Source organism: Sapajus apella, unplaced genomic scaffold (genome assembly GCF_009761245.1).
Source record: "Sapajus apella isolate SASKATOON/1434 unplaced genomic scaffold, GSC_monkey_1.0 scaffold1, whole genome shotgun sequence".
NCBI lineage: Eukaryota > Metazoa > Chordata > Mammalia > Primates > Cebidae > Sapajus > Sapajus apella.
In genome coordinates this window covers 39225200-39250194 of record NW_022436941.1, presented here as the reverse complement: position 1 = coordinate 39250194, position 24995 = coordinate 39225200, and positions in this window count along the sequence as shown.

Below are 24995 nucleotides of genomic sequence, written 5' to 3'. Positions count from 1 at the left end.
ATTGACAAATGGGACCAATTAAGCTAAAGAGCTTCTGCACAGCAAAAGAAACTATAATCAGAGTGAACAGGCAACCTGGGAGAAAATTTCTGCAATCTATCCATCTGACTAAGGGCTAATATCAAGAATCTACAAAGAACTTAATGTTACAAGAAAAAAAAAATCTCATTAAAATGTGAAGGATATGAACAGACACTTCTCAAAATAAGACATTTACGTGGTCAACAAACATATGAAAAAAAGCTCATCATCACTGGTCATTAGCAAAATACAAATGAAAACCACAATGAGATACCATCTCACACCAGTTAGTATGGCGATCATTAAACACTCAGGAAAACAGATAGTGGAGAGTGTGCAGAGAAAGAGGAATGCTTTTACATTGTTGGTGGGAGTGTGAATTAGTTCAACCCTTGTGGAAGACAACGTAGCAATTCCTCAAGGATCTAGAATCAGAAATACCATTTGACTGAGCAATCCCATTACTTTGGGTATATGCCCAAAGGATTATAAATCATTCTACTATAAAGACACATGCACACGTATATTTGTTTACTGTGGCACTATTCACAATAGCAAAAACTTGGAACCAACCCAAATGCCCATCAATGATAGGCTGAATAAAGGACATGTGGCATATATACACCATGGAATACTATGTAGCCTTAAAAAGATGAATTCATGTCCTTTGCAGGGACATGGATGAAGCTGGAAACCATCATTCTCAGAAAACTAACACAAGAACAGAAAACCAAACACCACATGTTCTCACTCGTAAGTGGGACTTGAACAATGAGAGCACATGGACACAGGAAGGGGAACATCACACACTGGGACATGTCAGGGGGTGGGGGGCTAGGGGATAGATAGCATTAGGAGAAATACCTAATGTAGATTATGGGTTGATGGGTGCAGTAAACCACCATGGCACGTGTATACCTATGTAACAAACCTGCATGTTCTGCACATGTGTCTCAGAGCTTAAAGTATAATAATAATAAAATGAAATAAAAATAAATATAGGTATAAAATAGTTGAATAAATGTATCTTCCTGATACCTTGAAACAAATTAAACAAATAATGGCTCGTTTTTCTGTCATCTTTATCTATTTATATTTGCCTCAACATTTTCTTTTAGGGAAGTGTCTAATTGTTCCTATGCAACTTTCAGACACATTTCCATGATGCTTACATTCTATCAGAAAGCATCTAAGATAGGATAATTGGGTTTACCTACATAAACAGTTTTAGATATTTAAAAACAAAAGAAAAAATGTATTGCTCATCTAAATAATTCAGAGTTGTCCTGAGTTTAAAATAAGAAAAATGTACATAGTGTTCACATTTGTTTTAGATATAGTTATAGATATAATCTTTTTTAAACATTTAAGTTGTTTCCATTTTAACTTACCCTAAAGAAGCTACTAAAGCTAACCTCATAACCCCTTACTTGAGGATTCCTCATTATTAGATAGTTATGATTTACATCTTCATAGGAGAGTGATACTTCACTGACATTTCGCTTTTACTCACCATAGTTCCTTATTTCTAAAAATATGCACTACTATTTTTCCCTGGGCAATTCTTTGCAAATCATTAGGAATAGAGAAATAAAGGATCTTCAAATATTCTAAATATAACTAAGGTACATTTAATCTAAACAACTTTAAATAAATATTGTAGCAAATTTTCTTAATTTGAAAACTTTACAATTTAGGCCAACATCATTTTATTCTAGGAACTAAAAGTTAATCACAGGATTAAGGATAAAACAATCAAAGGGTTAAAAGTAATTAACAAAAAATGTGCTTTTAAAGGCATCATAATAGAGACCATGCTTTAGCTTTCAATTAACAAAAATCAAAAATATGATAATCCACAAAACAAATAAACATTTAGCTTAGTTTTCAATGAGTAATAATGCAGATTTTTAGAAGTAGTTATGAAATAATTTTGCAATATGTTTCAAAAACATTAAATGTATTTGTATATTTACCTTAAAATATTGTAAGTAGTTACCACCAGGTAGTAATCATTTTATATTCTTTCTATTATTTTTATTTTGTTCTGATTTTCCTGTAATGGACACATATTAATGACATTATTATAGGTTATTGCAATGTTAAGGAGAAACAATGTTATAAAACATTTTTTTTTTTGATGGAGTTTTGCTTATGTTGCTCAGGCTGGAGTGCAATGGCACGATCTTGGCCCAGGTTCAACTGATTCTCCTGTCTCAGCCCCCTGGGTAGCTGGGATTGCAGGTATGCGCCACCATGGCAGGGTAATTTTGTATTTTTAGTAGAGATGGGGTTTCTCTATGTTGATCAGGCTGGTCTCAAACTCCCGACCTTAGGTGATCTGCCTGCTTCGGCCTTCCAAAGTGCTGTGATTACAGGCATGAGCCACTCAGCTTGGCCTATAAAACATTTTAAAAAATTTTGATAAAATTTATCTGTTGATCCTTTTTTTGACGATTATCTTATAAGTCCAAAAGAGTGAAAATGATTCATGCATGAAGATATTTGCCTAAGATTATTTAAAATAGGAATAGTATTAGGAAGAACCTAATGCCATATATTAATGAAATTCTTAAGTAAATTGTAGTAATCTGTTTGGAACAAAATCAAGATTTAGAAGAAAACATATAAAGTATGATTTATGAATTTCTAATAGTGATGTATATGTAATAATTATGTCTAATTTTTTTTCTACTGCATTTCTCTTTAAATAGATAAATATTTTATGTGGGCATTTAAAATTTTAAATTTCTCTTCCAAATAGCATACTCTTACAAAATGACTAGAACCCACCCTCCTTTTCAGCTACACTCTCTAGTGCTACTCAGAGTTGCAAGATCAAGTCCTAAAAATTTGATTTCAGAGTACAAAATGAATTGACTAGCTATCACATTACAAAAATTATCTAGTACATATAGTTCATGTAAGTTATGTAAAAGTATAATTCCTTATACAATTAGAATGGGGAAGAACATTAACTTATAATTAACTACTGGTAGATATATTCTTTAGCTAGGTAAAGGCCTTAACAGTTACAAAATAAAATGTTTAGCTAAAGATAATTATCCCAAAAGGAAAGTGCGTATGACTGTAGTGTTCATCCCCAACAATATAAATATATGTTTTCAAATTAAATGTGACTTCCTAGATTGTACTTTCTACATAAGAAATATAAATGCTATGATAACCTGATGTGTTCTGTGTAAAAATGTTTTTGATAGTTTTCAGAGCATGGTAAAAATTAAGGACAGCAGCAACAACAAAAAGTTGAAGGGAAAAGTGCCTTATTTCGACAAGCCAATTGTTTAGTAAAGAAATACTAAAGGAAGGGTAAAGCATGGCAAACAGCCAGCCCTGACCTCTAGAAGCTGAAGCACGATTGCCTGCACCGTGGCACAACAGAACTAGAAAGACACCTTGTGCTTCTTGAAAACCCATTTGAAATTCAAGGCCAGGCAAGCATCTTTTCTGAAGAGGCTGCCAAGGAGATCCTGAGGTCATTTTGGTCAACATACGTAACATGTGAGCAAAGGTCAGATGAATCCAGGATAAATATTCAATCCTCTTGACATCTACCATCTCATTCTATTAGTTTGCAGAGGAACAAGAGCTTCAGCATGAATGGTGCAATCAGAATGAAAGGAACTTGGTCTGAATAAAAAAGAAAAATAAATTGTTTCATTTTTGTGAAATCAATGATAGCTTTGAATTGTTTAAAAATTTAACATTTTTCATTCACTTTTTTTTTTTAAGTGGCAGTCCCTCAGGAATTTTCATTCATTTTTGAATACATACACAATGCCAAAGAATCCAAAAAATTGATTTATTTTAATTCCAAAAACTTTTATGAGGTAGACAGTATGGAGGAAACTGAGATTCTGGAAGAAATAAATTCTTCACCTAAGATCATTACAAATCAATTAGGTATTGGTGTGATCAAGACAGGAATTACAGCCATGTACCACATAATGATATTTTGGTTAACAAAGAACCACATATACAAGAATGGTCCCATAAGATAATACCATATATTAATAAATAATACCATTAATGAATAATACCATATATTTACTGTACCTTTTCTAATATAGATATGTTTAGATACACACATACTTAACATTGTTTTCCAATTATCTGCAATATTCAGGGCAGTAGCAGGTGTTAATATTGGAACACAATGCTAAATATGTGTGTATCTAAACATTTGTATATTATACACACATTACACATATGTGTGTATAATACATATATTATAGATATGTTTAGATATTGCATGCTGTGAAGTTTTGTAGCCTAGGAGCAGCAGGCTATACTATATAGCCTAAGGGTGCAGCGGGCCATGGCATCTGGGTTTGTGTAAGTACAGTGTGATGTTCACATGATGCTGACATCGCCTAATGACACATTTCTCAGAATGCATCCTGGTCCTTAGGCGATGCTTCACCATATGTATGCTAAAACAACTACTGCTCCCTGTTACACTACATTGCTTCATTTACTGAAAACTTTTTTAACATAAAAATCTTCTATTACATCAATTTTTGTTGTTGTTGTAAGTCTAATTGTAGGTAGACGGGACAAATAGTTAACACAGCAGGGCAATTTTACTCAGTTCCCCTTAGTTCTGTAGCCATGGCATTAGCCCTTAGCCAAACATTTAATACTAAACTCTCAGGATCTCTCATGGTGACCATGTAGTGTGACGGGTCAAGATGAAATAAGCTGTCGAATATTTAAGGAAAACATAAAGATTAATGATTAATCTGGTTCTTGGCTTGAAGTTTGCATCTTTAAGAATTCTGAACCCCAGTACTTGGGTGGATCTACTTGGGTGGCAATATCTCACAAGAGAAAATTGCATTTTATGCAAAGCTCACAGAGAGAGAGAGGGAGAACTTGGACACCTATGTGTGACTTCTCTAGCTTTGGTCAATGTCGGCTTACTGCTGTTAATGCACTGTATATTCTGCTATAATAAATGTTTAACTAATTATAACGTTATGTTGAAGTGTATTAATCCTTCCAACCAATAACCAAATTAGTTGTGGGACCCCCCTTACCAAACAATAGTCAATAAAATGTATGGCAATGAAGCACGTAAATTACACCCTTAGCTATTTTGCATAACAAAACACCTTCATGCTTATTGGTTTTACAGCTAAATATTCAAGTTTAGGTATGTGGCTGTTCCAGATTTCCAAATCCTTACCAAGTTAGGAAAGCCTTTCCAATTTCAGATCTCAAGCTTAATTTCAATTACATACATTGATGCCTGTGAATATCTTGAATTTTGGAAATTTGACTCACTCTTTCACTATTTACCAGCACAGAATCTGGTATTAGATATTCAGAGTTAGAAAAAAAAAGTTTTTCCAGGTGGAAAATAAATCAACTTATGAGGCTTATTTAACATGAAAATTAAGAGTAACTAATTAAAAGTAAGTAATGAAAGATCTTATTATTGTAGGGGATCAAAATATGCCTCCCAAAAATATGCCAGTCTGGCGTAAGGATTATCTTGAGCTCAAAGCAATTAAGAAAAAGCAGGCATAGGGCAAGTTTCTGCCCTCCTTCATCTGCCTGAAAACAAGGCATACATTTTCCCTCTGAAGGTGCCTCCCTCTTCCCATCAAGGAAGAAGAGAACAACCCTTATCACCAGAGATGAAGATGGCTACAGAAGATTCTACAAAAACAAACCTTACAGATGAGCCATTTTATTTAAATTTGTTTTTATTATAATTTATGTTCTGGGGTACATGTGCAGACTAGCCCTTTAATAATACTAGCGTCTCCCAGATATCTACCTTTCTGTAATTTGTGGCCCCTAAGAATTCCAGAAACCTCCTTCTTTCGTCTTACTTCTCTATAAATTTATTACCCCTTATTCAGATGACATGAAAGCCTCAAAGACGGGCTGCTGCTTTGATTATTTTTCTTCATGAGTGACCCCTCCCACGATGCCATGGAAAATTTGTAGCATCAAATACGATTTGTAAGCTTTTCTCTTGTTAATCTGCTTTTGTCAGTTAATTTTGACGATCAGACACCGAATTTTTTTTCAATTTTTAGTCCTCCTTGTATGTATTGTAACCAAGGACATAGAAAATAATTTTCCCTGAGGCCCAGTTTCCAGAGGACAGAAAAGATGGTCACAGGCCAGCAAAGCAATCTTATGCTAAAGGGACACACCATCAAGAGCTTCACTAAGCCTTGTATGAAGTACAAGATAATCAGTGAAGCCTGGAGTTAGAAATCTGGGTTGTCTGTTCACAAAACTTCTGGTACACTTCTTCAAAATTATTGAATTATTTTCTACACACAGTTTTCATGTATGAAGTACAATTTTATACCCATGAGAAAAATATATCTGTTTCACAGTTATAATTATTATTATGTGTCTTTCTCAAGGTTTCCAAGTCCTTTACAAGAGAACTATATGAGTCCTCCCTGTGTCCATGTGTTCTCATTGTTCAACACCCACTTATGAGTGAGAACATGTGGTGTTTGGTTTGCTGTTCTTGTGTCAGTTTGCTCAGAATGATGGTTTCCAGCTTGATCCATGTCCCTGCAAAGGACATGAACTTATCCATTTTTATGGCTGCATAGTACTCCATGGTTTATGTGTGCCACATTATCTTTATCCAGTCTATCTTTGATGGAGGTTAGTTCCAAATCTTTGCTATTGTGAACAGTACAGCAATAAACATATGTTATGCATGTGTCTTTATAGTTGAATGTTTTATAATCCTTTGGGTACATACCCAGTAATGGGATTGCTGGGTTAAATGGTTGGACAGATACTTCTCAAAAGAAGACATTTATGCTTGCTGGTCAGGGCACCCCTGAAAAAAGGCAGCAGCACATTAAAAAAAAGACATTTATGTAGCCAACAAACATATGAAGAAAAGCTTATCATCACTGATCCTTAGAGAACTGAAAATCAAAACCACATTGTGATACCATCTCACACCAGTTAGAATGGTGATTATTAAAAAATCAGGAGACAACAGATGCTGGAGAGGATGTGGAAGAAGAGGAACGCTTTTACACTGTTGGTTGAACTGTAAATGAGTTCAGCCATTGTGGATGACAGTGTGGTGATTCCTCAAGGATCTGGAACTAGAAATACTAAGTTTTTGAAACCTGTTCATACCCAAGGATTTCCAATCTGCATAATTTAACTTTGTTTTTATTTTTATGCACACTATATCATTTTTAAAATGCATATTTATCATTATTTTTATTACGCCTATTGAAATTGTGGTCTTATCATGCATGCATCACTTTTTATGTTGTTACAAACTATTTTTGTAAGTACATGAAAAGGTTAATAGATAAATCCTGAAGACTAGACTTTTGAACAAAACTGTAAGAGTAAAGAAAGAATTCATGAATCTGAAATTTTTAATCTCTAATATTCTCATTAGGCCTTGTGCTTGTCTATTGCTTCTTTACTTTCACATCCATTGTCAGACCTACTCTTATACTACACATTCCGCAGACCCTCCTAAATGACTTACAGCTAGGTTTAGCTAATGAAACACTGGAAGAATTTTGAAGGGCAGAGGGGAAATGTCAGAGTATTTCTTTCTTTCTTTATTTCCAATACAGCAGTAGCAGCACCATATTTCAATGTTCTCTAAAGTTCCAGCTCCCTTGGGAGTTTTTGATCTCAGCATGCCCTCCAGGTTAAAAGCTTCTCTTTCTTATACTCCTTCCTTCCTGTCTTTCTTTAGCACTAGAGATAGTATCTAATTGTCTCTGTTAATTTTTTGTTGTTGTTGGCTCACAGTACACTATTTGCACTTTTAGTTCTTCCTGACATTTTACCAACTAGTCCCCTATGTTAAATTCTCTCAATTGAGCTACCAAGTTCTGTATCCAAATTGGTTCTTAACTATACAGGGATATCCACATTCTTCAATACATATTTTAAATTATATTTTAACTAACCTTTTGTGAGAATATACTACAAACAATACAAAGCTGTAGCCACTAAGATTTTTTTTCTTCTTACTGATTATACCAAGCTCTTCCCATCGAAGTAGTCTTTTGCATACTGCACGTGTACCCAAAACCTGTACCTTCTTTTAGTCTATGTACATACCTCTATTCCCATTGCTAGTCTTTCTCTTTTATTCACATGTCAGGCTAAAAATCATATTTTTAGAGGTGCTACTTTTGACTACTTTATCTAATATACGTGGTTAATTTGTTATTTTCTTCCAAGGCATGTTTTTTATTTCCATAATTATTTATAATAATTTTTATCCCTAACTATACTGTACATTCAAGGTTAAAGACTACTCTTCATTTGTTCATAAGTGAATATTTAGCAATTTTCATAATGCTACTGCATACTGTAGAATTATATAAATAAAGTAAAAAGAAGATTAGGATGTAAAAAGGAAAATGAATAAAATATAATTATTTTCCTTTGGGGATTTAGAATCTTATGAGGCAGATACATATTATGAATTAAAATACAAGAGAATATGAAAAACACTCACATTATAAAGCAAGTGTCTGTGAGTTCCATGGAAAAAAAGTTGTTCATTGAGAAAAAGAAAAACCTTCAGAGAAGACATAACATGTTGTCTAGGAATTAACAGATGGCAATATGTACAGTATTAATTATTTGACAAGGGGAAATAGCATTCTTGGGCCTAAGAACTACATAAGTAGGACAAGAGGGAGGATTGTAACTGATATATCTCTTAAATGATAAATAGTCCAAAAAGAGATGAAATTTAGAAGTAAAGAGAAATAGAATAAAAAGATACTGGGATCTGCTAGTAGGTCAACTTGAATGAATCAATAGAAGTTTGATATTAATACTATGTTGGAAACATGATGAGTCTGCTATAAATGAGAGAAGGGAGGTATACAAAGTTATCATAGGAAAAAATAGAAATAGGAGGCGGAAAAAATAGAAATAGGAGGCGGAAAAAATAGAAATAGGAGGCAGAAAAAAAAGAATGTATGATTGGACATGTTGAATTTGAGTTGTCACGAAGGCATCCAGCCATTAGGAAATTTGAATTAGAGCTCAGGAGAGAAACAAAAGCTAGAATACAGATTTGAATGTCATTGATTTTGTCAAAGCAAAAATTGCATTGGGTAAAATTAAATATACCAACGAGACTTTATTCAAGACTATCAAAAAAGGGTAGAGGCTGGAACTCGGTCTGCATTCACCTTTGATGAAACAAGTATCAGTAGGGTTTACATAAGAGCTGGAGTAAGAGAGAAATGTTGAGCCATCTGTGTTTGCTAATTAGTTTTACCCAATGCAAAAGTAAACTTCCACATATCTTCTTGACAGAAGATAGTTTTACAACTTGGAGCAAGGTGCCTATGGAAGTCAGGCTCCTACTCTCTCGCAAATAAGATACTAGGGCACTGTCTTACTTAATGTTTACATTTCAAAGAGATGGCCCCCAGGTCCTTTAGAAAGATGTTCCTGGGTTATAAAATTGGCAAAAAAACAAAGAAATAAACAAACAAACAAACGGCTTTCAAAAAGATTTATACCACAGAGTGTGGAGAGATACATTTCCTAAAGTAAGTGTTCTAAAAAAGAGAGAACAAGGCTTAAAGTCAGGAATCGACTTGTTTAGAGTATAGTAAATCTAAGGGGAAAGTTAAGACCTTCTTATTCAATGTAAAGCTAGTTGTGAGGAAGGAAAACAATCCAAGTAGCCCAGCATTTAAGTAGAAGAATAGTCAAAGGAAATAAAAGGCAAGTAGAGGCAAAGCAAAGAGAATGAGAAGGCATAGTCAAGGCTATATTAAGAAAACCAGGAGAATCAGGGAAGACAATTTGGAAATTAACAGGGTATCTTGAGAAAAGATATTTTTGAGGAGTCAAATGAGGAGATATATTATGTAAATGTTGATGGTATCTTCTTCAATATTGTTAAGGTTAGCAGAGAGATACAATTGGTAGTACAAAGAGGAAACGTTTAATTTATAATGAGAAAATTTGAGCAAATTTGTTGCTCTAGGAGAAAAAATCAATGAAAAACCTTATTGAATATGCACAAACACAGGTTTGGGATTGTTTATTGTTTATTATTAAGGTTATAAGCTAAAGTGCTACAATATAGAGACACAATTATAGTGGCTTAAATAAAAAAGAACTTTATTTCTCTTTCCCAAAATAGACTATAGGTAAGCAGCTCTGCTATTTTCAATATGCAGCTTCCATTTATGGGTCCCAGGTAGCTACTGTAACACTTGTAATTTTCCAGTCAATGAGTGAGATGTCCATCACCATCTGTGGAGGTCTGTCTTGCAGACCCTGACTCAACGACGGATGAATAAAGGTAGTCTCACACCTGGTTCAGTGATTCAGGTGGGCTAGAGATGTCCTCAGCTGCTTTCAGAGAGCAACTGCAGCCAATTGACCAAGAGCCCCTGTCCCATCCTCACATTTATTCAGTAAAGATTTCATAACAGAGGTTCTAAGTCAACACACTTATGGATCATTAATATGATTAAAAGAGTGGTTTTATAAATGATAAAATCTTTAGGTTCCAAGGCCAACAGTATGCACTGTTAATGGGTAATTCCCCTTGGATCTCTCCCTGAAAGGGCCACCCAGCGCACAGTTAACATGAGTAAACAGTTAGTAGAGACAAAAGGATGCTGGGTAAACACACTTAACCGGAAAAGCCTCTTATTGTCCCTATCTTTTCCCTAATCTAATGTAAATGAACCAGCTGCCTTAAGCCTGTCCCAATAAAGCCTTTCAGCAGGCTTCCAAAAGATTGAGACTGTAATCTGTAACTTTCCTAATATTTCCCTAATATTTTGCCAACCACCCTGAGTGAATTTCAACAAATGAGGAAGGAGAAGAGCCAAAACTGAAACAATTTCTGAGCAAAACCCAGAAATGGCACTTATCACTTCCATTCACGTCTTACTCATCATAAGACCTCTGAGGATTAGCAAAATTAAAGTATTATGATTTGTGCAATACTTGATCATACATTCTCTAAATAGTGAGAATCTGTGACTCCCAAGTACAGTTACTATGATCCTGGCAGTCCACCCATCTGCCAGGTTATCCAGTACCTTTAAGGGCCCATCCTGAACAGAGACCCTCATGGCTCCAGGTAGAGCCATCCATTTAAGTCCACATTAGATACTTGAATGCTTTCTTTGATTACAGGAGAAACAGTGCATCCTTCCTCTCTACTCAGCTGGCCTTAGCCAGCATAGCAGCAACCTTCCAACCAGGTCTTATGCTGCTTAAATTCCAGAGAATGGATATTCCTAGTAGTCTCCTGAGGTGCTGTAGTGGCTTTCCAATTTTCAAATCAGCTTAGGAGATCTAACTCTGTAATTAGAAATAGGGCTGTTATTTGGAACTTTTTAAATTTAGTATTATAGATAAAATGGAAATAGAAATAATCTTATTCTGCATCCTTTTGAGATAGTATATATTAAATAACTAAATAAGATTGATGCTAGTTATGTGACTTATGAGTGGCAAAGTGTGAGAAAGTTAAAGGACATTTGAAGTATGAAACTTCCCAAACTTTATATATTAGAGATAAAATAGTAAAACAGTGCCTACAGTAATTATGCTATAAGATTAAATTATATTAGTAAACTTCAATGAGAGCACTAGGTAAATTTAAAATTGAATGCATACCTTCCAAATAACTGATTAGTATTAGGTCTTCTAGTTTATAGATGAAGAAATTAAGCTTAGAGAGAGTAATAGTTTATTCAAAGACATCTGACAAGCAGAAAATATTTAAACTCCCATATTCAACAAAAAGATTAAATAATTTCATTGTGTGATTGTGAGGTAAGCAACCGTATAATATTTAAATATAAATTACCATAAAAATTCAAAGAAAAATAAAGCAAGATTTTGTCAATTCTTTAATAAACAATTGTATAAATTAAAAAAAAATCAATTAAAAAGATACCAAGTAATTTGTTTTAGCTTTAAATAAAAAATGATTCTCATTGAGACTTATCTTTCAGGCTGATAAGTCTAAATCAAATCAATTTATGGTCTCAATCAAATAGAAAATGAAAAAATACATACTGTCAATGTTTGAGTAGTAAAATATATAAACATAGATGTTTATATTCATAACTTATTTATATATGTATGTATTTTATATAAAGACTCAACGTTGTATGTGTTTCCATTAAAATTTTATTTAGTTATGACCAGAGCATAAAATAGGCTTTTTAAACTATACAGAAAGCATAATTCCCATAAGCCTCCTTCTCTGAGTACAGTGAAATAATAATGTTTCTTATTAATAAGGACTAGCAAAAGAAGAGAAAAAAATAAACCAATCAAACACTTTATTTTAAACACTTCTAAATAATTATTTGGTCAAAGAGGAATTAAAAGGTACAATTACAGAGTCTAGAAAATAATAAATCTTGGAACTCTAAGAAAATTAAACCTGAATTAAGCAAGATTTAACCTAACAATAATCCTGTAAGAAAACTTCAGTAAATATAATGAACAAGGAATCAAAAAGAGACAGAGAAACAATAACAAAGAAGGCAAAGTGAAAAACAAAAGAAAAACTCTTAAATATTATTATGACTGTTAATTAACATTTCCTAGTGAATCTTAGCAAATAGGCATGTCATAAAAGAGGTATACTTATTAAAACTGATAAAAATTAGGAAATGCTATAGCTGACAAATGATGTAACATATTAGAAATAAAAACCAGAGAGCTAATTAACTACAAGTAATCAAATAGTTCAATATGTACAAAGGCACAAAATCAAACTCTAGCACCAAAAAAACTGTTTATTTAAAACAAAGAAATACTTAAAGGCTTCACACATCTCCTAAATATTTCACACATTTTTAAAAATAATGGAATGTTTTCAGATTATATTGCTTTTGCTACTTATTTGTTCCTCTCAAAGAAAGCTATGTATGTATGTGTGCGTGTGTATATACTCTCAAAGAAAGCTATGTATGTACGTGTGCGTGTGTGTGTATACATATATATATATATATATGTAATAATTTTAAGTGCTCTATGAAAAAAACTTTAACATTTTAGTAAGGTGATTAGAAGAATACATGAATATAATTGAAAGTCACATTATGCTCCTGCATTTTAAAAATAAATTTTCAAAAGACAGGTTTCTTTAAATTAATTGACAGGATCATTTTAATTTATATTTTAGTTTTCCAAGTTATCAAGTACATCAAATTAAAACAAACAAGAAGCTCTCACTGTTATATGGGAGCTAAGCTATGAGAACACAAACGTATAAGAATGATACAATGCTATTTGGGGACTTGAGGGGAAGAATGGGAGGGCATGAGGGATAAAAGACAACAAACTTGGTGCAGTGTATACTGCTCAGGTGATGGGTGCACGAAGTTCTCACAAATCTCCATTAAAGAACTTACTCATGAAACCAAATACCACTTGTACCCTTATACTTTATGGAAAAATAAAATTTAAAAATTTTTCTATAAATGTTTTGAAGAAATTTAAGGAATGATTATCCTATAGATTACCGGATATTGCTATGCAGAGCTACAAATTTAAATTGAAAAATACTAAGGTGATAATATGTTCAGCATCATAAAAATAAATTATAGTGCATATAATAATATGTAATACAATGAATGTGTCATCACAATTTTTGCTGGGGGGAATTTAGTATTATGCATAAGCCGATGTGTCACAATTAATTATCTATTTATTGCTCCTATCACTATCAACATTTTGGGCAAAGCCATTCAACACGTCTCTAGGAAGTTCCAAACTTTCCCATATTTTTCTCTTTTCTTCTGAGCCCTCCAAGCTGTTCCAACCTCCACTTGTTACCCAGTTTCAAAGTTGCTTCCACATTTTTGGGTATCTTTTCAACAGTGCCCCACTCTACTGGTACCAATTTAATATATTAGTCTATTTTCACACTGTTGATAAAGACATACCCAAGATCGAGTAATTTACAAAAGAAAGAGGTTTAATGGACTCGCAGTTCCATGTGGCTGGGGAAGCCTCATAATCATAGTGAAAGGCAAAAGGTACATCTCACATGACAGCATATAAGAGAAGAGAATGAGAACCAAGCAAAAGGGGTTTGTCCTTATAAAACCATGAGATCTTGTGACTCAGTACCTCGAGAACAGTATGGGGGAAATCATCTTCATGATTCAATTATCTCCCACTGGGTTCCTCCTACTACATGAAGGAATTATGGCAGCTACAATTCAAGATGAGTTTTGGGTGGGTACACAGCCAAATCATATCAAATTTAAAATGGCAGAGCTAAATGAATCTACTGTCGTTGATACCTACATGCAATTATATCGTTTTGAAGTATCTTTCCTTTTTCTTTCACCCAATTAAGTCAGTAAAATTTGCATGTGGATTTTGAGGAACCAAGCATTTGGCATGACATTTGGAAATACTATTTTCTTAATCAAACAGTTCACAATTTTTATAGGAGAGAAGGTACTTCCTCATCTGTGGTTACCATTTTAAATGAATAGTAGCAACAACAACAACAACAAAAGTTTCCTTCTGTGCTTTACTTACTTACATGAATTGATACAAATTGTATAAGCTGTCACATGTCATCTTTACAACCTAGGAAAACCTATTCCTCTTCCTGCGGATAGAATGGAATGCTAAAATTAATACAGCCTCAAGGAAGAACAGGTGGTTGAAACAAATGCCAATGCACTGCATTAAAAAGGAATTAATTATTCAATTTACATATCACAATATAAGTGACAAACATTATTATTTTTTCCCTAAAACCCAAAGTATGATTATAATACAGCTATTAAAATGACATTGAAGAGTGAACTAAACTAAATCTAAAGAGATGAATTTATCCTCATTTTCACTTCTTAGCAATGTTTTAAGCAATGGAACAGAAAGGGATATGCTGTCAAAGCTCTATACCAGGGCTTTCGGGCTTTCTGAGGTGTTAGCGATTATTCTCATTAAGAGTGGGACAAAACATGTTAAGATAATCTATTTGATCAAGATTCAGAGAGCTGATGCTAAAATGAAGTTGGTAGTCAGATAAAAAGTATAGAAAGTATAGAAGTGATATCAGTAAAACAGATAATTTGGTGGAATGAAGGAACGTACAATTAGAGAGGCAATATAAAGCAGTTAGGAGTTTACTGTCTTGTGTTTTTCATGCTTACTAGTGAGAGCATAAAATAGCCACAGTATCTTGGATATTATGAAAAAATCTGAAAAACCTGACATATGTATTCATATACAGGCACAAATACATATGTAAAGGATATTCATTTTATGATTAATAGTGAAAGCAAATAAACCAGAAATTGTCAAAGCTATCCATCTACTTACCTGCATGAGACTGGTTGTAAAAGTCATGTTATATGCATATGTAACAGAAAATATTATGCCATCATTAAAATGTGAATCCACCCTATTTGTACTATGATAGGATTAATTTCAAATTACACTATTAAGAATAAAAATATGAATTTAATAAAAGAATAAAAATGGGGGCTATTATCTATATAATAAGATTGTATTTGCATACGCATTGAAGATCTTTTGGAGGATAGCATTAAAATGATACAAGCGGTTATGGTGGAAGGGAACTGAGGAATGAAAGGCAGGATGAAAGCGAGACTTTTTACCAGATTCCACTTAGAATAGAATTAATTTTTTGTTGTGTGTGTGTGTGTTTCACTTTGAAAATAGTTAATTAAAAAAACGAATGTATAAGAACGATTTGCAGGCAGTTTTCAGGATAAGGTTACATATAGGTATGCACATCAAAGTTTTATATTTGCAGAGGGGCACTTTGTAATACTGAAAAATTTTAGCAAGTGACTTGTGGTCATTCTGCTAATGGGTATGCGGTAGAAGAATTCAGAATATTTTCTCTCTCTTCTGATGCAGATAAGCAAAGTATTGCTGAAAATGAGCAACATAAACCCACACATTCCCATATGTTCAATGATTTGCCTCACAGGTCAAATATTTACACAGCTGACAATCCAGATTTTTAAAAAACCGACAAAAAGAAACAAATTCCAAATGGCCCACCTCCCTCGCTATGCATGGTGCTGTTTAGTAACACTTGGCTCCATGAACCGCACAGAGAAAAGCCTCCACATTGGCTTTATTCTGCTTTGTTATCAGCCCCAAATGACACTGAGCAGTGGGTGATACAGCAATCTACACCCTTTGTCACTGATGAGAATGCTGGAGTTTCAATCTTATGATTTCCAAGGCACCCAAATGTATTTTTTTATTGTTAAATTGGTCTTCTCCTCTTCCCTCTCTTACCGTTTTCACTCTGTATTAGGAGACTTTTAAATCAAAAACAGGAAAAGACATCAATTTGAGACTCTTACTTGATGTTTGTGCTATCAGTCAATTTCCTATATTGTATATCTGTAGGTAAATTTTGTATTTTATACTGTATTCAGTTGTCTATGGATAAGGAATTTCTATTGAACTATGGGTGAAAACTAAGTACAGCTTCTCAGAGTTTACAAATTTTATTAAACCAAGTAAATTGGCTCAAAAAGCCTAGGAAAAATTAGAAATAATTTAACAAATTATTCACAAATAATTTATCCAGTTTTTTGAAAATACTTCCTTTCCTTACCCCCGATTTTAACACATAAAATAATGCATAATAACATTAAAGGTTTAGTTTTAATATTGCCTTTGAAGAACTATGAAAAGATTTCCAAGTCTGTTAATGATAATTAAGGATGAAATTGAGATTCTTTTTTCCAGGGGCACAAAGCTTACTCATTGGAATTTCAATTTTACCTGGCCAAGTCAACTTAAGTTATTACAAGCAAATGTCATCTACCAGCCTGCTATATATTTTATGAAAAGTTTTGAATTAAGCTCATCTGCTATGCTTCAAATCAAAAGAATTGTCATCAAAGATATATGAGTCCTGAAATGAGTTTCTCTTGAGTAGTCTGTAGGCTTGAATGCAGAGCAAATATGTGGGGCTAGTCCCTGCTCCATGACAAAAAGCATTTAGGTGCTCCCAGATCAGAGAACAAAGAGCTAACCTTTCCTAAAGTCATTTATTTCATTTCAACCTCCACTAAATCATAATCTGAGTTACAGCTATCTCTGCTCTTACCTGCTTAACCAAAACATTCTGACAATTCTAAGCCTTTCAAGCCTCTCTCCATTCTTAATTCTTTAAATTTATATTTCACATAATCTTATGTCACACAATTTGGCAATTTGTAGGTACTCTTAGTTTTCTGGATTGCCTCTCAGTATCTTGAAAATACTGCTTCTTTTGGGAACAGGAGCCATAACTTTGGTTTGTATGGTACCCTTAAAACTCTAGCATAGTGCTAGTCTCTAAAACGCAAACAGAAACAAAAAACAATATAAAGTCTGACCATTTGATGGTAAAATAGTTATTGAAGAAGTGATGACTCAATTTTTAAGACCTGAATGGATCATGGTTCAAATATAATTTAAAACATTTGAGTTATTAAATTATGTATATTATCTTCTGACTATCACGTGAACCTTGTATTAAATTTCTACTTTCGTAAAAAGTGCAGAAGAGGCTGTTGGAAAACGAGTTTGTGCTTAGCTGTTGTGAGAAATGTTTATCATTTTCAAACAACAAAATGTACTTTTCCAGTGAACACAGACGTTTGAAAAACATCTTCCAAAAACTGTTTTTATGAAACTATTTTATCCCCCAAGAGAAACAATGTTCAACTACAAACTCATATGTCATACCTGGTCCCTATAGGCAGCACTTCACCTAAATACATTTACTTGTCTCCTTCAAATGGATAAAAACTGAACTCATAATCTGAAGAAAACTGTATAATTTAAGTGTATAATTTTCTTTCAGCTTATATATTGATATTTCACATTATGAATAAGAAAATGTTTTCAGGACACTTTAAAAACATATTCTTGATAGTTGCAAGGAACACACTGCCCACTTTCACTTACATGACTTCTCTCCAAATTATTATAGATGCATGCAGTTCTACAGTAAATTTAAGAAACCATAAGAAGCTAATTTGATGAATTTACTTGTATTTATATACTAATTTGGGGAGTCTCTGTATTATACATTTTCAGTAAGCTCTATTTTTAAGTTCCATTTACACTACTTGGAATACATATTTTTCTGTAGATTTTTATTTAGTGGATATTTTTCTAGCCAGTCTCCACCTAGATATGGTCTATACTTGTTTTTCTACATCTGTATCCTCAGTGGTTAAAAGTTACTTGCAAATAAAAGTGCTATAATATTTGTTTAAAAATAATGAACAGACAATGGAAAAAAATATGATATATTTTCTATGACTTTTGCTTTACAAATTAGAATTTCTTAGAAAATGTTTAGTTCCAGACTAACAATTATTAGACTTAGCCTTCTGCTCTAACTAACGACAACAGTGAGACAAAATATTGTTAACAATTCTTTGCAGGTATTAGCACCCAACACAGGGAAGCATTTATTCTCCTTTGCTGTTTCCTTAAGGACATTTCCAAAATCATAATCCAGGGAACTAGATCCCAATCAGAGATTAGCAAGTAGAAAAATATGTGTGTATGGGTTACAGAAGTTATTGGGATATCGAAGTAGAATGGTAAGAATAAAGATATAGAGAAGAAACATCAACAATCTGAATGAATGCTGTTTGAATCCTGGACCAACTTCTAAACAAGCAAAGTGTATCTCTGGAAGTCCTAGGAGAGAACAGTGCTGAGATGCTGAAAGCAGAAAAATGTCTCAGAGCATTGGGGAGACATTGAAGTTCCAATTCAATCAAAATAAAGAAAGTTTTGTGAACACTACTAGGTTTAAGATGAGATTCCAGAAAGACCATGCCCTAAGCATAAGGTTAACCCCTTGAGATATATTTTGTACCCATCAATAAGAACAAAATTCATATGGACCCACCCTGATGAAACCTAACACCAAGCCTATGACAGAATCAGAATAAAGTACTAGTAACCAGAAATGACCAGAAACTAATCTCTGTTTATGAAAGTTAGAATAATAGTTACCTCTGAGGGGTACTGACTGGGAAGGGGAACTAGGAAAACATCTGAGGAGATGTAAACATTTAGTTTTTTATTTGAAGTATGTGATTTAACTTAAGTGTATTATACTTTTATTTTTTAAAGGCATAGTATTAAAAAGTCTCTGTGGGTAAAGAAATAAATTCAATATCATTTAGCATATTCACAGTTTAATAGATATTTTTCAGTAATATTCCATTTTCTAAGGTCATTTTGCAGGAACAATTTGTAGAGAAATTTCATCTTTACCTGGGAAAGAGAATCTTTACATTCCAGCTCCAAGCCTCATAAGTGACTAACCGAAAAACAGTCACTGAATGGTATCCTCTATATCTAGTTGAATGGGGCGGGGGTGGGTAGGAAAAAACTAAGAAACTTCAAAAATATATGAGAAAATCACTGTGTCGTATGTAGTAAGAGAAATGAGTAGGGTAGTATGAGAAAAAGAGTGAACTACTTAAAATAGAGTTGTTAATGAATGGCTCTCTGAGAGTTTAAAATGTGAGACTGGAAAAAAATTTAAAAAGAAGTCATATGCTGAATTATATAATGCTTTGTGAAAGGAACATGAGTGAGGACTCTACCTTATATAATATGCTTATTCCACTGGCTTGCAATGAACTCAACCTCCTTTATATTAGAAGGCTTTAATTGTCCCTGTGTCCTAATCCATTACTCTCCTCCTCATTTACTCACTTACTTGGTCTTTCATTAGAGATTTAGTTATGGAATGTCTACCACAGGCATCAGGTGGAGCCAATGAAGCTCCAATTCTAACTCAGTTGATTATGAAACAGGGAATATGTCAGTCACTTTGGGCTGCTATAACAGAATATCACAGACTCGGTGGCTTAAACAAAAAAAAAATATTTCTCACAGTTCTGGAGGTTGGGAATCTATGATATTAGGGTTCAGGCACAGGTCAGGTTCTGTAAGGGCCCTCTTCCTGGTTAGGTCGCCCTCTTTTCATAAAGGCATTCATTAATTCTGCCAACAGGGCCCCATCTAACACTATTTACCTACCAAAGGTCCCACCTCCAAATGTCATCACACTGAGGATTCCGTTTTTGACATATGAATTTGGGTGGGACATGAACATTTAGTTCACTGCAGAAGGTTTTCACACACACTGAAAAAAAGTGAGCTATATTTTTTTACATAATAATGCTATAACAAGATTTCCAAACATTTCTCATTCATTTTGGTTTATGAGGCATCTAAACTTTTAAGGTATTTCTCTACACAATTCATTTTAACTTTGTTTTTATCTTATCAGTACAACTCTCAGGATCATAACCGTATTTAAAATATTGGAGATATTATCATTGTCCCTCCCATGTTCTCATTCTGTTTTCCAAACAAACGCTTAAATATTTTTACCTGAAGAAATACACCTCACCTCACAATTAATGTAAACTGCCAAAGTTCCATATCAGAACTTAGGTTTAACAATCTTTATCTTCTTTTCTCTTCGCTGGTCCAATTCTTCAAAACTTTACATTTTCAAATATGAAATACATTTTAAGAAACCTTCATGATGCTTTTTCTATTATAGCCTAAAATTATATGTAAGCTTTTCCTATAGCATTGTAAAAATCATTATATTTGATTTGAGTGATACTAGAGATTACTTTGGCCAATACACACATGTGAAAACAGGGAAATTCTAAAAAGTATTTCAAGAAACACAGCAAATTAATGACACATTAGATTAAAGAGTTGTGCCCTTAATTTATCACATAGAATTCTATATATCTAACCACATTTACCAAGAAGAGCTCCAATTCAATACACGAGCAAATGTTTCCTGATACTGCTAGTTTGGTTTTTTTACTTGTCCTATATTATGTCTTAATCTAGGCTGTAGATTCTGTCATGACAAATAGCATGGCTTAAACTTCCTTTTTAATCCTTCTTATTAGCTACATGCATAGGCCATTACAAATAGAGATGCTGAAGGTAGTCAGTGCATTCCTTATTTATTTTGCCACTGGCACAATGTACAACCATGTAAAGAAAAAAGTAAATTCATGTATTTAGAAAGGATAGAGAGAGGAAAAATGACATAGGGAAAAACAACCACAGCCAAGCAGGTCACCATGGTAACACAAGATTCCAAATTGTCATTCTCCTAGTGTTTGACATTTCTCATGTTCAGGATGCATGGCACCATCTAGTGGTTGCATTCAAATTCCAAATGTTCCATTTCTTTCCAAGCTGAAGTTCTAAACAAGCAACAACTCTTTCTATCTATCTATCTATCGATCTATCTATCAATCAATCAATCAATCAATCATCTATCTATCTAATTACATGCACACATATATATGTGTGTATACATACATATTTAGGTTGCACCCTTGCAGTTGTGAAATAGAGTCACAGTTTGGTTTTCAAAATGTGTAGATCACAGATTACATATCTTTGTAATTTTTTTAGTGAAATATCACTTGTTTCTTGATTTAAAAAACATACATACCATAAATCATTGCTGAGATGAGAAGGTAGATTTGTTTAATATCTATATTTCTGAAAACATGAGCTGAAATGATTTTTAAAATAAAAATGAGGTATTTTTACAAAATGGAAAGTTACTAATAACATTGGACTCAGGATTAAGAGTCCCAGAGAACTAGTCCCAAGTTTATAATTAAAATGTTTGCTTAAAATATGAGCTTAAATTTTTCCACATATTTAATAAATAAATTTGGAGGTAGTTATTAGTGATAGAGTGAATTAATATGCTGTAAAATCAATTAAAAACTAATACTTCTTTAGCACTTATTAAAGCTGTAATTAATTTAGCTCAACAATCTATTTCAATCTGGTTCAACAGAGAACTAACCTAAAAAATAATGACACCATTTCATTCTAGAAAGAGCTGAACTACAACAATTATGCTATATGTATCAGTCAATCAGCCATAGCAATGCTGATGTCTTTGATAGTTTTATTATAAAAATTAGAAATCATAAAATGCTGTCTTTCAGGCCATGCTAAGAATTTTATTTAAAAATCACAGTGATAAAACCTAGGGAGAGTAAATACTATTGTTACATTGTAGTCCACATATATTAGAGTACAATATTATATTATTAATATGTACTTTTCATATATGTATATCTATATGTATATTATATATATATATAGATATATATGTAAGCATAAGTCCTAGAAAGAGTAGATAATTTTACAAGATCACACGTACAACACATTCATTCATTCTCAATAAATCATTATTGAGAAATTAATGTGCACCAGTACTTTTACAGGACTGAGGATATAGTAGTGATCAAGATACAAAAGGTACTTGTTATGATGAAGCTTACTTAATGATTTCAATGGAGATAAAAAAGGGAAATATATTGTAGGTTTTGAAATACACCAACACAGAAATACCAGATGGTGATAAGATATGTAAATAATGAAAACAAACTAATTGACATTTTAACATAGCCTTAAGCACAGAATTAAAATATGAAACTCTTAGAAATCATTTAATAATATATCTGTAAAACCTGTATACTCAGAACCATGAAAGCATTGAACTTTAATAAAAATTATAAGACCCAAATAAATGAAGATATATACCATGTTCCTCCATCAGAAGACTCAATATTGCTAAGATGTCAATTCCACCCAACTTGATTTATAGATTCAATAAAATTCCAATCAAAAACCCAAAAAGTGTTTTCATAACAATTTACAAGCTGAATTAAATATTTATATGGAAGTGTAAAGGGTCTAGAATAGCGAAAATAAATTTAGAAAATAAGTACTAAAATGAAGGCACACAATATGTGCTTTTGAGACTCACTATTAAAGTATATAAGAAAGAAAAGATAAACATGTAGAGCAATGAACAGAATACAGAATCTAGAAATAGACCTGCACATTTATGGATAAGTGTTTCTTCACAATGGTAGTGAGGTAATTCATTGGTTAAAGGCCAGGCACAGTGGTTCACACCTGTGATCTCAGCACTTTGGGAGGCAGAGGTGGGTGGATCACAAGGTCAAGAGATAGAGATCATCCTGGCCAACATGGTAATTCATTGGTTTAAAAAAAAGGGTATTTCCAAAATATGAGTTGCCATATCTTTATAGGAAATAATGTATCACATACCATGCACAAATTTTAACATGAAATAGAATTTATGACATATTGGCAGATTCTTTCAAAGCTACATACACATTTAATCACACAACTCAGCAGTTCCTGATGGGAATACAAAGTTGTGTCACATGACAATAAATAATTATAGCAATTTCAATCATAATAGCCCAAAACAGAAAACAAGTAAAACAACCATCACCTTGTGAATGAATAAACAAATTGGTGACATATTCATACAATACATGGAAAGCAACAAACTAAAATATACTCTCCTTTTATTTCCACATGATAGATGAACACCTAAAAAAATAATAAAGTATAAAAGAAGCTAGACACAAAAGACAACATATTGTATGATTTCATATATTTGAAGGCAGATGAGTGATTGCCATAGACTCAAGGTAGGAGAAGTTTTAAAAACTGTTTTAGTTTATTTTTTGTTATTTTTATTATTTAGATTTTAATTGGCAAATAATTAAATATATTTATGAAATATAATGTGATGTTTGGATATGGGTATACTTTGTGGCTTTGCGGAATAATTAAATGAAGCTAATTAACATATCTATAACTTCACGTACATATAATTTCTTTGTTGTGAGAATACTTAAAATCTATTATTAGCAATTTTGAAATGTATAATACATTATTAATTATAGTCATATTATTGTACAATAGAGCTCTAAAATGTTGTTCCTCCTGTTTAACTGAAATTTTTTACCCTTTGGCCAACATTCTACATTGTGTTTCTATGAGTTTGACTATTTTAGATACTTCATATTAGTGAGGTTATGCAGTAGTCTTTCTGCACCTGGCTTATTTCACTTAGTTTAATGTCCTCCAATTTGTGCATGTTTTCAAAAATGGTAGAATCCTTTTCTAAAAAAAAATGGCTTAACGATATTCTTGTGTGTGTGTATATATAAATATATATATATGTAATATTTTATATATAAAAATATATAATACTTTTTAATCCACCAATCCCTTTATGGACACTTAGGTTGACTCCATATGTTGATGATTGTGAACAATGCTTCAATGAATATAGGAGATAATGACTTCATTTACCATAGATGCATATTGAGAATGGATTATATGGTCATTCTGTTTTGAATTTATTGAGAAATGTTTGTGCTATTTGCCATAATGGCTGTACTAATTTACATTTCAACCAACAGCATGCAAAGGTTCCCTTTTCTTTACAATTGTTGAAGCAAACTAAATATGACCTGAGAAGGACTCTGTACTTCTATATTTGACTCCTTGTGGACTCAAATTAAACTACGTTATGAACTATAACTAGTTTAATAGGCAGACAATATTAAAAATATTAAAAACTTAATTTAGGAGTATGTGCCTATAACAATAGCTGAGTCTTGACCAATCCCAGTGGCCATAGTTCAACCACTTATAGACTGATAAGTGTTCAAACTGTTCAAATAAGTCAAACACCAACTTGTACCAATTCAGTTGTTTCTGTACCTCACTTCCAATTTCTGTACATCACTTTTTTTGTCTATAAATTTGTTCTGACCATGAGGCATTCCTGGAGCCTCTCTGAATCTGCTGTGATTCCTGGGACTGGCCAACTCATGAATCATTCATTGCTCAGTTAAACTCTTTTACATTGAATTTGGCTAACGTTTTTCTTTCAACAGATGGTGTCAGAAATGGGGTCTGAAGTAGACCTCTAAAGACCCCCAAGAGTGCTGAGTAAACAAGAAAAGAACCTGCTGGACCCACTTGTGTACTTTGATCTCTCAGAGCGGCTGGGTATCATGGAAAGTACTTTCTCAAAC